Source organism: Lissotriton helveticus, chromosome 1_2 (assembly GCF_964261635.1).
Source record: "Lissotriton helveticus chromosome 1_2, aLisHel1.1, whole genome shotgun sequence".
Classification (NCBI taxonomy): Eukaryota; Metazoa; Chordata; class Amphibia; order Caudata; family Salamandridae; genus Lissotriton; species Lissotriton helveticus.
The window spans coordinates 105,640,042-105,655,083 of record NC_136058.1 but is presented as its reverse complement, the minus strand read 5'-3'; the positions used below and the strand labels follow the sequence as shown (position 1 = coordinate 105,655,083).

General features: G+C 47.5%; 1 protein-coding gene across 8 annotated transcripts in view; it reads left to right on the top strand.

The window, feature by feature from the left end:
* Window positions 1-15,042, top strand: part of PATJ (PATJ crumbs cell polarity complex component) — a 1,530,963-nt gene that overhangs the window by 639,350 nt on the left and 876,571 nt on the right. The window lies entirely within an intron of this gene.

Genomic DNA, 15,042 nt, shown 5'->3' with positions numbered 1-15,042 from the left:
AATCTCTACTTGTACGGTTGCGATGGAACTTTGTGGTCTTGTGAGGGAGTAAAACGTCATCAGCAAAGAGTGGTACTTTATGTTCAGCGTTACCGAATATATTACCTTTAATCTCTGGTGAAGTGCATATTTTCACTGCTAAGGGTAGTATGCTCAGAGTAAATAGCAACGGGGAGAGGGGACATGCCTGTCTGGTCCCTCTGCTCAAAAAACTAGATTGCACCCCATTTACCATCACCCTCGCCCTAATTAGCTTGGGCCATAGTAATGAAGCCACAATTTTCCAAGGTTTGAAATGGGAAGTCCCAGTCCACCTGGTCAAACGCTTTCTCCAAGTCGAGCCCTAGTAGGACAGCCAGAATGCGAATTTTGGTGGACTTTTCAATCAAGTGGAGCTCTCTTCTAATATTATCGTGGGTTTGCCTACCTTTAATGAACCCCGACTGGTCCAGATGGTTAGGTCCAGCATTAGGTTTTCCAGTTGTGTAGCCAGAATTTTTAACTATAATTTGGCATCTAAATTGAGAAGGGCTATTGGTCTATATGACCAACAGAGCTGCTGGTTTGGGTATTAACAACCCTAGTGCTTCCCTCATCGAGCGTGTAACTGCTTGCTTTGTTCCTATATAATTAAAAAGCAGGGTCAACTGGTGGACCATGTCCGCATAAAAGCTCTTATAAAACTGAGCAGTCAGGCCATCTGAGCCTGGTGACTTTTGAAGCGTCAGTTCCCTTATAGCTTGGTGCACTTCATCTTCTGTGAAGGTGTCACACAGGTATTCATTCTGAGCTGCCGACACTTGTGGGAGATCGATGGAGCCTAGGAATTCTAGTAGTGCTATGGGTCAGTTGGGGCCGCAGTATAGAGGCATTCATAGAAATCTTTAAACTCCTCAGCTTTTCCATCTTCCGAGCTTATCAGCCTTCCGTCTTTCCCCCTGAGACTCCCCTATATATTCTTTCTCTCTTTTAACTCTTAGTGGTCCCCACCTTGTACCCATGCTGGTATGAAGTCTGCTTGAGTTTCAGCAGGGTGTTTTCCACTCTGTTGGAATAGATATCATTTAGTTTCTCCATTAACCCGTTTCATGCGCCTGCGATTTGGCAGAAGTGCGGTACTTCCGCAAAATGGGCGGGCCGCGTTGGCCATTGGCCGACGGCAGCACTGGGCAGGTAGTGCTGTCGTCGGCCAATGGCCGACGGCAGCATGGAAGGGGTTAATGTGGCAACCTGCTTACTGAGGGCTAATGTTGGGGTTGTTTTGTGGGCCATTTCACACTTTTCAATTCATCCTCTAGTTGTATGCACTTGCCTCATAGCGCTGCTTTAAAGGCATATCAATTATTTATGGGGTTAGTGTCCTTGGGATAGTTTAGTTTAGAAATATTCACAAATTGCTTTCCAAAACTCATCCCACTGTACCCTATCTCTCACTAATGAGTTCGGGAAATACCACCTCGATTTTCTAGGTGCTTAGGTAATCCAATCTAAAGTCATTGAGATTGGCGCGTGGTCAGAGATCTCAGTACGGTGTATAAGCGCTGCCTCCTCTTCGGAGAGAAGGGATCTGCTAACAAAGGTGTAATCTAGCCTTGAGGACATGTGGTGGGTGTGCGAATAGAAAGTATAATCTTTCATCGCGGGGTGAAGAGATCTTCATGCGTCTATCAGTCCCAGTTCTTGCACTGTGAGTTTCAGACCTTTTGGGAAGCTGCTGGCAGGTGATCTGTGTGGCTGCAAGCTGTCCACCGCTTAGTGCCTTGTCAAGTTGAAGTCCCCCATTATAGAATTTCACCTTCATCAAATCCTCCCAAAATTGTTAGGAAGGACTGGAGAAAGGCCTCTATCCTGTATGAGGAACGTAGACTGAGACTAATGTACATTATTTCCCTCTGAGGTTCCCCTTGAACCATCACCCATTGTCCCTCCTTATCTGTTTTGTGTCCCGTTAGCTGGAACTGCAATGCAGCGTGAAACAGCAACGCCACCCCGTTGTGTTTAGTTGAGGCCGAAGAGTGATAGATCAGGGGATACAGCCTATGTTTAAGTCTGTGGTCGTCTGACTGTTGGAGATGGGTCTCCTGTATGTCTACTATAGTGAAGTGGAAGTCTGCTAGATATTACCAGATCTTATGGTGCTTAAGTGAAGAGTTACGGCCTCTTACACTCCATGATAAATAGTGATCATTCTCCTAGTTCCTAGAGATTATGGTCTTGCCCTTGTGTTTTCTACTCCCCGGCTTCTCCCTTTCACCCACCCCTCAAAGGATCTCCTCAAACAGACTAGCTGCCCTTGGGTACATTGTATAATGCAATCTGTCATATATAGGTAGACCATCAAGAGTCGAATTGACATTTGAGTAGTGTAATTGGTAAACAAACAAAATCCCCATCCCCAAAACCTCCGGGACTGTCATGGCCCAACCCGTCAAATTTAGTGTAAAGAAGCATATCATATGAGGCGAATTGACCAGAGACCACCACCATCATTAAATTGGTGTACTGAATGTCTGGCTAAAGCACCTCCAGATTTAGACTATAACATGTTTACTCACAAAACAGCATCTTTCATAATCAGAGTCTTCTTCTGTAAATGAGCAGCGATCTCTGCCCAATGTCCCCTCTATTTCATCAACGCTTCTTATTGGTCTTGGTACGCCTCTGGGACAGCCGCATCCCTTCTTTCTGGGACCATGAGGGGCCTTGCATTGAAGAAGTCAGCTCTGCTCAATGTTGCTGCTCTTCGGGAAGCGGCAGGTCCACTAAGGTTAAGACTTCCTCAAGATCTTTCACATGATGGGCTTTATTGCGGTACTCGAACGCCAGTCCAAAGGGAAATGTCCATTAATACTTGATACGTTCTTTGTTACGTTTTTAGTTATTGGGCAGAACGTCTGTCTTCGCGCTAGCATTGCTGTAACTAAATCTTGATAGAGGGAACACGATGTGCCTTGAAAGCGCACCCTTTCTCTTTTTCTCGCTGCTTGCAGGATCGCTTCGAGTGCAATCTCACTAAAATGTCCCTTGTCCCCTTGCAAACCCCTTCCCACTCTGTGTGCCCTTTCCACTTTGACTTTCATGTGCGATTCTCCCAAAATCTCCTCAAAGAGCCTCACTACAAAGGCCTCCAGGTCAGATCCTTCCATTCCTTTCTCTAGATCCTTAATTCTAATGTTGTCACAATGTGACCTGTTTTCTAAATCCTCATTCTTTAGAATAGTGGTCTGTAGTTGCATGTTGAAAAATTGTATTTAATCTTCTGCATGCTGGGTGCGCTGTTCCCAGTCCGTCGTCTTAGTTTCCAGGTCTATTAATCTCATTCCGACTGAATCAGCATCCTGTTGGAGCAAGCTCAATTTTTCATTTATTTCCATTTTAAGGTCTTCTAGTGAGGCAGTCTGGTCTGTCTTCAATTCTTCCCTTAATTTGAGTTTAAACTCTCACAACAAATTCAACAGATATTCTTTCGTCAATGCCATGGTTTCCTCTGTTCCCGGTAGTCCTCATAGCTCTTGGGTATATATTTTGGCAAAATAACTTGAGACCCTGTTGGATTGCGGTTGCAACTCTTTGGTCGGAATCAAGAGATATTCACTGCTTCTGGAGCCCCCCTCAGGCCTAGTTCCTGGTGCATGCTTTAGTGATTCTTGCTCTCCTTTATTCATCTAGGAATTCCCTGTTGGTGATTGCGGCCTCTGGCTCACTCATCAAGTGATGCTGGACATCTCTGGACTAGGTTTACTCAGGTCAGCTCATTAGGCCGACTCACACTCTCCCTTTTCTTTTTCAGGCATCTGGGTCCATTATTCCTGACAGGGGGCGGGTCTTCTCTCCTCTCCCTTGCTCCCTGTGATGTCTGCGGATGGCTTCTGAGCCTGTGAGCACAATGTCATTGGAAGAGGCCCCAATATCCCTTAAGCCGCCTGTGGATTCAGTCAGACTTAGGTCATGTCACTCCCTCGTCTGTGTGCAGAGTGCCCCTGGTCAAGTGTAGGAGTCTCGACCGGGTACTCTGTAGGGCCTCTCTTCAGGACTCCAGTGGTGCCTGCCTCTCACTTTGGGTCGGGAGCTTCCTCTGTCTCGCGGGAGCACGTCCAACTCCTGCCTTTGTTCTGCTAAGCGGAGTGACCAGTCTGATGGGTCGCATCCACCCTCTTAGGGTCAGGCAGACCCTCCACATAGCCCACCGCCTCCAGGTAAACCGCTCCCATCTCTACAAGACTCCGTTGTTACCGAGGCAGGACTTTGCTTTTTTCTTTTGTGCTCGCTCTTGTCCCATTGCTGTCCTCTGTCCTCTCCTGGGGGGTCTGCAGCTCACCTCACTAGGTCGGCTTATCTGTCCGCTCTGCCGCCTTCATCAGTTCTTGGAGCGTCCACTCTTCCTATTTAGAGCGATTCTTCTCCGCTCTATCGCTGCTTCAGCAAGTCTTGTAGGTGCGCCGGGAGGTCTTCTCTGGTGTCAAGGGAGCCTTCCGGTCTGGTCTCTTCGCTCAGCGCCATTTTGTCTTCACTTGCCGCCTCTCTCATCCAGCCAAATTCACAGTCAGCGTGTGCCTAAATTGTGTCGTTCTCAGCTACAACGTTTAGCTGTTAATTAGACGGGCGGTGGAGCACGCCGGGCGATCTTCACAGAGGTGTCTAGTTCCTCATCTGTAGTTGATGGAATTTCCTTGGACTACATCCACTCAGCCCTCTTGGCAGGCCATGCCCCCGGAAACATTTCTTCAGCACTGCTCCTATGCTCCGCTAGGTGGCACCATACGGTGCTGCACCTCTCCCAACTCCCATCCCTACCTCCGGAAATGAGAGAGTGGAGCTATAGATAAGCACCAGCCCTTCATACTGATATCATTTTTTTCTTCCACACCTACTGACTCTGATCCACAGCTCGGTTTCCAATTTTGTCAGTCTTCCAGCAACTTCCAAATTAAATACCAGTTTGTTAGAAAATGATGTCTCCACCTAAACCTACTGGTATGAAACCATGCTGTAAATGCAATTGTTAGCAATGGACCTGCGCGGAGTATGTTTCTGGCATCATGATGTGAGTCCTTCACAATCGAAGTTTCCTTTCGTAGATCATATTCCTCATCTGATCCTAGTGTTGTCGGGCACAGCAGCATATAGAAGCCTTGCTACATGTTTTTGGTGTGCTTCCGGGTCCCTCTGGCGTTCCTTAAGGAACCAAAGGGGGCCTCAATCAAGGTACTGCCAGCAGATGCTTCCTCTGCACCGTAATACCCCTTGGAACCTGCCACAAGCCCGAGTAGCGTCTGCTGCCGGACCCCGCGGGGACAGACGAAAAAAACGTTTTAAAAAGATTAAACACTTACCTGTGATGGCCGGACTGCCGCCGCCTCGTCTCGCCTCTGTCCTCTTCATCCTGTCTCTGGTCTGCAACAGGATGCAGGAAGCACCCACCCAGCCTCCCGATAGCCAATCACAACACTGCATTGCAGCTTTGTGGTTGGTCTGAGCGCCGTGGATCGGCGCTCAACCAGGGAATGGGAGGCTGGGCAACTTCTCAATGCAGGCTGTAACGCAGCCAAGCTGTGAAGTGCGCGTGAATGTTTGGGCCGGCCAAACATTCATGTGCACGTAGGAGTGAGTAAATAACCCCTTCCCTGCTCCTCTGTAGTCAGTCGGAGCAGCAGCCCCGCCCCTCCCTGAAAGCTGCCGCAGAAGAAGGAAACATAAATGATAATAAGGCGAGTTATTTTCGGTTACTTGACTGCTGTGAAACAGTGGGGCGACGCTCCACTGCCTTTGCGGAGGAGCTGCCACTGTCAGGCCCGTGCCACCTCCAGTACAAGCTTCTACTCTGGACTCCAAGACCGGCGCTGGCCCCTCTCACGTTGACCACAGTACCAGTCAGTGCCACTGTGCTGATTCTAATGTCGGACACCAAACTGACTTTGGCTCGATCTTGATTGATGTTGCTCCATAAAATTGCAAAAGCGCCCCGAGTTGTCATACATCCGGACTCTGGCCCGGTGTTTCTACTAAAGACAGATGCAGCAGCTGAGTCTCCATTATCTTTTTGGTGTTTCTCTGAACAAGGGACACCCCACAATGAGGATGATGATTGTAGGGATGGAGATGGTTTTCTTCCCTCTCATTACAAAGATGATAGCTTTTATATGGATTTACAAGGGTCCAGGGGCGGCTGGTGACATTTGAAAGTGGTGAGGCGTAAACTAATTTGCATATTGCACCGCAGCGAGCGCAGCGAGCGAGCGAGCCCGAACCACCTTGCATCCATCCATACATCATTCATGCATCCATCCACCCATCCATCCTGCATCCATCATTCATTCATCCACCCATCCACCCATCCATCCATCCATCATTCATTCATGCATCCATCCATCCACCCACCCATCCATCCATCCACCCATCCATCATCCATTCCTGCATCCATTCCTGCATCCATTCATGCATCCACCCATCCATCCATCCTGCATCCATCATTCATTCATGCACCCATCCATCCACCCTGCATCCATCCTGCATCCATCATTCATTCATTCATCCACCCATCCTGCATCCATCATTAATTCATGCATCCACCCATCCACCCATCCACCCATCATTCATCATGCATCCATTCATGTGTCCACCCATCCACCCACCCATCCTGCATCCATCATTCATTCATGCACCCATCATTCATTCATGCACCCATCCATCCATCCTGCATCCATCATTCATTCATCCACCCATCCATCCACCCTGCATCCATCCTGCATCCATCATTCATTCATCCACCCATCCTGCATCCATCATTCATTCATGCATCCACCCATCCATTCATCCACCCATCATTCATCCTGCATCCATTCATGTGTCCACCCACCCATCCATCCACCCATCCTGCATCCATCATTCATTCATGCACCCATCATTCATTCATGCACCCATCCATCCATCCTGCATCCATCATTCATTCATCCACCCATCCATCCATCCAGCATCCATCATTCATTCATCCACCCATCCATCATCCATCCTGCATCCATTCCTGCATCCACCCATCCATCCATCATGCACCCATCCATCCACCCTGCATCCATCCTGCATCCATCATTCATTCATCCACCCATCCTGCATCCATCATTCATTCATGCATCCACCCATCCATTCATCCACCCATCATTCATCCTGCATCCATTCATGCATCCACCCATCCTGCATCCATCATTCATTCATGCATCCACCCATCCATTCATCCACCCATCATTCATCCTGCATCCATTCATGCATCCACCCATCCTGCATCCATCATTCATGTATTGTTATGACCATATAACTTGCACACAGCTTGTCAGTGCTCAATACCAGTCTCGAACCTTGTACTCCAGCACCAATGATACATGATTAATATTAATTGTTTTTAAAAACATGTATTTATTCGACACCAATTTCACACCTTAGTCGGAACATCATTTTTATTTGTTTTTTAAAATATCTATTAATTTAACACCAAAGTAAGTCATGTATACATTTTTATGGTTCGATAAGAGGCTCGAACCTGGTTTCCCAGCACCAAAGTCGGCCGTGCTATCCGTCAGGGGTTATGTAAACGGGCTATGTAGTGACCAGCCAATCCTGGCTGGGGGGGCACCATGACTCCTCGCCCAGTCGCCCTGTGTAACCCCGGGGGCTGCGGCCCGCCCCCTGGTCCTCTCTCTCAGGGGGAATTCACAAGAAAACGATCTGCGCATGCGCGGGCATGTTCGTGCCCAAAAATACACTTGCGCAGCTGCAGCAGCCCGATCCTTCCCCTCCCCCCCCCCCCCACCCCCCTTGCGCACTCCGGGAAGGTCGGGTGTCTCCCGGTTCCCGGCCGGCAGATAGCGCGATTTTTAAAAATAATTGTGTTTGGCTTCTAGTGAGGACGTGTTTGGCTTCTAGTGAGGACGTGGTGGGTCCATGGGGCTTAGTGGGGCTTCGCCCCTACGCCCCAATGGACGCACCGCGCCTGCGAAGGGTCTAGTGGGCTGGCACTTCCCGTGAGTCAGTTGCTATTGCTATTCTTTCAAACGTTTCTGTCGTTACTGCCTCCCATGAAGTGCCACCTTAAGACATGTTCCTATAGGCCTTAGAATAAAGATAGACCCTGACCTGTCCATTAACTTCAGATGTTTTTTGTGCAAATTATGATAATTGCATTCTTTCAGTATGGTACTTTGCTCTAGAGAACGATGGTTATTTCTCAAGTCATGAGCAAAACAAGCGCCTCCTTTTAGACAGGACAGTTATTTTACTGAAGGAATTGCTTTGCCAGCACTACACATTAAGCAATGGAGGGGAGGGACCTGTTTCAGTTGTTAGGGCCACACTTGGAATGACATTGTGCAAGAGGCTCACGAACAAAGGTGCAAGAAGTAAACAGTTACAGTGAGTGAAAAACATTTTGGACAGAGATGATATTGCAATGAGTGTAAGTGGGATGTATATTTAATTGACTGTGCATTTTTTGAACATGGAATGGCCATGCATTAGAGACATAAAACATATTTAATGTGATGTGAGAACCGGGTTGTCTATTTGCTTCTTATCCTCAAAAGTGTGAAAGGCCTACTCATCCCTTTTAAACGATTTGGTGTTATATCTTTCTCCGATAGGAATACCATTGCTTTTTATCTCATTGAGAAGACACTCTTGAGCGGAGGCGACAGAAACAGGTGTATTGCGTGTGCAAGATATTTGATTTTTCCTGAACGCGTCATCTTATTCAAGAGAATCTATCACAAGAATAGTTCATTAAAGGTTAAAAGTAGTTCAGTTGCCTCCAAGGGACACCTGTAATTATAACTGTATGAAATATATGTGCGTAGTCTGTATCATTTATAGCATTTCGTAGCCATGATGAGGTGACGGAAGCACTCCCTCTTTCATCATTGCATGGTTGAAAGATTGTTGGTTGTAGCTTGCCTCAGTTGGAAAAGTTGGGTGCAGTGGATGAGGTTTGCAGGTAGAATACAGATGTTTGTAGGACTTCTCAGGGTATAATCGCATGTAGTGCGGGAAGTGTAGGAATAAAAGAAGCAGGGCATCCTGCTGCTTAACATCTCTGACAACAGAATGCTGTTGATTTTGCTGGTATAATCAGCTGTGTTTTGGATCGTGCCTGCTTGTGGAAAAGAGACAGGAGCCTTGAATATTCCTTCATTTTTGGGCCATCCAATATTACTCTTGGATTAAAACTAGAACCTTCAGAATCATCTTGCAGCATTTTGAACCATGCAACCTGTAGTGGTAGTGCCCAGCTTCAATTGCTGCACCGTTGGAATGTAGGGGTGTTTTAATTGGATCCCGTTATACATTGATGTGAGCAGAGGCCATACAGAGTTTTCAATATTTTCGGTCTTATTTTAGGAAAAGCTAGGTCTAACTGATTTTTTGAATTTTTGGTGATTGTACTTATTTTCTTGGACAGTATGCCCAATAGTTTACATATTTGTGCCGCAAAAGAGTTTCTACTTATACAGGATTTTTTAAATGGCAGAGTGATTAGTAGTGGGGCTGTTATTGATCTAAGGTTCCTCCTTTGGCTATAGTTTGAATTTTGATTGTAGCAAAATTGGTATAGTATATGACCTGACTGATTGATGGGCAATACAGAGAATGTGGTTAGATACTGATCTAAGGGGATAATGCATGGATGAATCAAATAATCACCGTCTACCCTTTTCTGATAGAGAGAGACTTCTAACCGCAGAATCCTCAACTTTTGATTATTCCCCAGGCCTCACACTGGATCCAGAAACTTTTGAGCAGTACCTCGGCGTGCCAGTAGATGGCGACCTGCGGCTCCTCACTGATGCTCTGGAAATTACATATGGAGCTAATATAGGTACAATTCCCTGGCAGTGACGTCTCTTTCTTTCTTTCTGCACATCCGAAAATACCTCTCTGCTCTTCAAGAGACTCTTTTACCTCAGAAATTCGAAACGTCTGTGTGCAAGGGAAAGTCACCTTCAAAACGAAAAAATGTAAACCTTGTAAGGATTGTCGAGAGCAAATGTCTGTGAGAGATCCTCATCAGGTTTGATATGTGCCTGAGGTCAGATCGCAGTTCTAAGGCGTGCAGTGACTGCGCGCCTATGAACCAGAAGGCAGTAGGGACCATGAGGTGAAACTCTGTTGCCAAACACCGGAAGGTCCTGTGCTGTGACCGATCTAAGTCCAGGTGTCAGTCTCGTTCCCGTTCCTGGTCAAAGAGTCTGAACCTAGGTCAATCGTCTTTGTACTCCAATTCATCTGCTAAGTAAAAAAAAAAAGACATTAAAAAATACAGTGGCTGCTGGTATTATCGTGGGGAGACTCGGGTGAGGTGGCCACGTGCACGCAAATAAAATGACAAAATATAAAAATAAACAGGGTGGGCGCAAATAAACTTAAAATATATTAAAAGTAAACTTACCTTATGACAGGACCTTCTGCTCCGGACCTCTCATGACTGCAGCCCGGCCACCAGGAAACTCCCTTGATCAATCCTGGTGCTGCTCTCATGAGAGAGCACCGCCATGATTGGAGGGAGCGGCCTCACTCGGTGCTCCACAGCGATATGGAGACCTTTACTATCGAGGAACAGGAGGCCAAGATGTTCATAGCCCGGACTCAGGCTGAACATTGACCAAAGAAGAGGTCCAGACTCGCATTGAAAACACCAGAGTCACAACCTTCATCAAAGTCATCCAAACAGAAGAGCCCTTGCGATTTCAAGCAAGGCCAGTCTTCCAAGAGTAAGTCCTCCTAATGCCCCTCACTCCTTAAGCATCTTCCTCAGAGCCAGAACAGGTGGAAAAGCTCACAGAGGTATTTTGTGTCTGGGGCGCCCTCGGACCCTGCGCTGATCCCATATCCGCTGCATACTGCCTGCAGCTTTGGTACCAAGGCCCCAGTGCAGTCAGCCTTATGTGGTTTCATGGCCCTGGAACAGGTCCATGTCTTGTCTTTACTTTAACGCAATATTCGATGTTTTCAGACATGCATTGGTCCACTTTGATGTGCCCGTTGGTCCTGTAGGTCCACTAGGATACACCTTCAGGGCTATCACAAAGCTTACCCTATGGCCTTCACCCCGTTCTTTCCGTTGCCACCTGTCACCTTGGCTCCACCTCCACCCACAATGCAGAAACCTGCTTCAGGCTTGGATCAATGCCGGACACTGCCTCTTCTTAATATCCTGTCAGGCTCTACATCTTTTATGCTCGATCCGTTGATCTATCTGGTGCCATAGTCGACTCCACCGCCTCACTGTTGACGCCACCTGCGCCAAAATTTTACTCTCTTGGCACCGCAACCACCGAGGCCTCTTTTGGAGATTCCCCACACTGATCTCGAAGGGAGGCTAAGCTCATTATAGAGGAAGGGTGATACTTGTTTGATGACTCTGACCCCGTTGAGGATCCCCTCCCAGACGGGGATGGGCATTCTGTAACGCTGACCCAGAGATGCAAGTGGCCTAGACACCTCGCCTGAATAGGTGCTGTACTCCCTAACTGTATTACCTCAACCAGCTGTGTCCTCTTATCACATGGCCGTTAAAAAGTGGCGGAGGTGTTGAATCTCAGACTTCTATCCACTGAAACTAAAGTCCACCTCTTGACTGATGCTACACACCACATCCTACTCTGCAGAACCTCTTTTGTTTTCAACTAGGCCCTCACTGAGTCCCTTTTTGATGTGTGGAAGAAACTCACACACTCTACAGCTATTTACCGGATAATAGTGTGAAGATTCAAACTTACACTGGGCGGCTCAGCATTTTTGACATTGCACCCTCCAATGAAGAGCCTTATGGTCCAGGGATCGTACTTGTGAAGTCTCTCTCCAGGTGCTGTTCCTACCATCCCATCTGACAGAGTCCAAAAAGATAAAGCAATTCACCAAGAAATCATTTTAAGCAGGCTGCAGTATGTCCCTGAAATCTATAAACACCACCTGCTTCATGGGTCACTACACCTATGCCTGCTGGGACATGGCTCAGTTGGTACAGCTGCAACAACAACACAGTGATAAATGAGGGTGCCATGCTGACTAGCCCGCTAGAACAAGCTATTCCCGGTTGATGAGCCTCAATAAGGGCGAAACCGGTCCTGGGTTGCTTGTGTTATAGTTCATGGAGGACCTGGCCTGGCAGTTCAGGCTGGACTGCTCCTATTGGAGCAGGGTAAAGACTGATTTGCATATGGCTGGGTCCAACTAAGGTGGCATGGTGTGCAAAAACAGAACGGAGTGGGTGGCATCCCAGAGTAATTACCAGTAGCTGAGATTAATTCATGCATACCATCCATCACTTTTTTGTGTACTCCAGTTGGTGCAATCCATTTTGCTAGACAACCCCACTTCTCAGAGCTGTTAAGGGATGGACAGGCCACAGAAAACCCCAGTCATTCAGTCTGGGCTAGACACTGCAGACTCGATCATCCAAGCCAAGCAGCCACAGGAACTTCTGTCTCCCTTTGCCACCACACATAGCTGAGAATGTCAGGATTCTCTCAGGACATCCAGTCCACCTAATGGGTCTCCACTGTGATGGTTCCCGCCTCTTCAGAGCCAATGCCGATTTTGCCCTGGATAATTTCAAAGAAACCAAGAGAACAGCAAGATTAATTGGCCTCCAAACACATCAGAGTATTACTGCCACTTCAAAAAGTTTTGTGGCTTTTCCAGGGGACTTCCTTTCAAGGCAGACAACTTCATGCCTCAGCAACAACTCTACAACTAGTACCACGGCTGTGGCAAAAGAAGAGGTGTCTTTTTTCACTCCTTCCCCTCTCTTCCTCATCTTTCTCTCAAGCCACCACAAGGAGGTAGCCCTAGTTCCTTCTTGTTGGAACACAGGCCCAGCTGGAGGACGAGTATCCTCCTTTCCACAAGTTTGGCAGGCTATCACTTCAGCCCAATCTGTACCACAAATTGTGAAAATTGGAATATGCCCTACCCTTTCAGCAGGCCCCTTCACCCATTCCCTCCCTCTTCTTCCATCCTTCCACAGGATCATCTTAAGATCCTTTAACAGATGGTAGACATTTTGCTGCAGGCTGGGGGCGGAGGAGGTGGAGCTATTGCAGGAATGGGACTAGGGGTGCTAGCCCTATACATCCTGGTCCTGAAGAAGGATGGCAGTGTTTGTCAAATCCTAGATCTCTGTGTTCTGAACTGGTTCCTCAAGAAGGAGAAGTTTAAAATGTTGTCCTTGGCTCAGGTGTTACTCGCACTGGAAGCCAAATACTGGATTGTGTCTGTCAATCGCGGAACACGTAATTTCATATACCGAATTTGCAAACGCACAGGGAATAAATTTGCTTCACAGTCGGGTCTGCCCACTACCAGTGTGCAGTCTTCTGTTTGGCCTAACTCAGCACCACAAGACTTCACGAAGGTGATGGCAGTGAATGTGGCCCATCTCAGATGAATAGGGATCCCGGTTTTCCCTTACTTGGACGATTGACTCCTAAAAGCCAGCACTCCAGAGGTCGTCTCACACCACCTGCAAGTCACAGCAAAGTTGCCTAGGTTTTTCCATCATCAAGCCCAAATCTCATCCGGTGCCCTCTGAGCTTATCCTGTTCATAGGGGCAGTACTGGACACCACATTGAGTCGAGCCTTACTCCCTCCCCAGAGGGTTCATGACATTCAGGCTATGATTTTGATGTTTCAGAATGTAAAGCAAAAGCCAGTCCTGATGATTTAAAGCCTGCTACCTTCCTACATTCTGATGGCCACTCATGGACGCTGGCACGTGAGGGTCCTTGAGTGGTGTCTCAGCAGAACATGTGGAGATCTATCACGATCTCCAACGACACTGCAGTGGATTTGGGGTGTTGGGGTGTTGGGGTGTTGGAGTGTGGAAGGCAATATCATTCAAGGGAAGCCATTCCAACCCCCACAGGTAATTGCAACACTCATCACGGATTCCTCAGCCCTAGGGAGGGGTGCTAAACTGGAAATCAGTGGCCTTTGGTTTCCAGAGGAGACGAGATTCCACATTAATCTCTGGAGTTACTGGCAATCCGGATGACACTCTGTCTCCCTGCTTTCCCTTTATGGTCAGTCTGTCCCGGTCTTGAGTGATAATACGACTTCAATGTGGTAAGTCAACAAGCAAGGAGGTGTAGGGTGCACCTTCTCTGCCAAGTAGCCCTGCGACTCTGGTCCTGCACCTAGGAACAATAGATCTGCCTGATAGCCAGTTATTTGGTCGGTGAACTGAATGTACATGGGAGAAATGTCTCAGATGGCATAATCCTGCCAACGACAAGTGGTGTCTCCATTTCAAGGTAGTCAAGCCCATCTTCATTCTCTAGGGGACACCTCTAGTCAGTCTCTTTGCTACTCGTAAGAATGCTCACTGCCCGAAATTCTGTGCCCTGCAGTATCCATTGCAGAGAGCATTGGGCAATGTGTTTTGCTTGCATAAAAACCTTTTACTTCACTATGCCTTTCTTCTCATGCCCTTGATTCCTTGGATCCTAAGGAGTGTCCACCTCAAACGGCCCAAGTCATTCTGATAGACCCATACTGGCCAAGCAAGGTGTGGTAAGAGGACCTGAAGCACATCGCTCTGTGGCCCCCGACACATCTCCCTCTCAGAGTAGACCTTTTATAGCAGTTGTAGTGGAAGCTTTTGCACCCCAACCTCCAGAGCTTCACCTTCCTGCCTTGAGATTGAGCGGTGTAGCCTGAATGCTTTTTCTTTACCTTCTGAAGTGGTGGATGCCATCCTGCGTGCGACCAGACAGTTTACCAAAGATCTTTATTCAGGGATATAGAGTAGGTTCATGAAATGTCTATGGATATTTCGGTATACTCTCCTCAGACCGGCTTATCGGACATCTTACAATTTGGCCTTCCTGTGTTCAACATGGATGTGTAGAAGGCACAGGCATGGGCTGTTTTTCAGCCTTTCCCGGTCTCCCAGACCACCATAGCTTTTCAAATAACTTGCAAGCATGAGATTTTTTAAATGTCTCGCAAACTGGATTTCCTCCTCCAGATTCATAATGCCACTCTAGGTCCGGAATCTT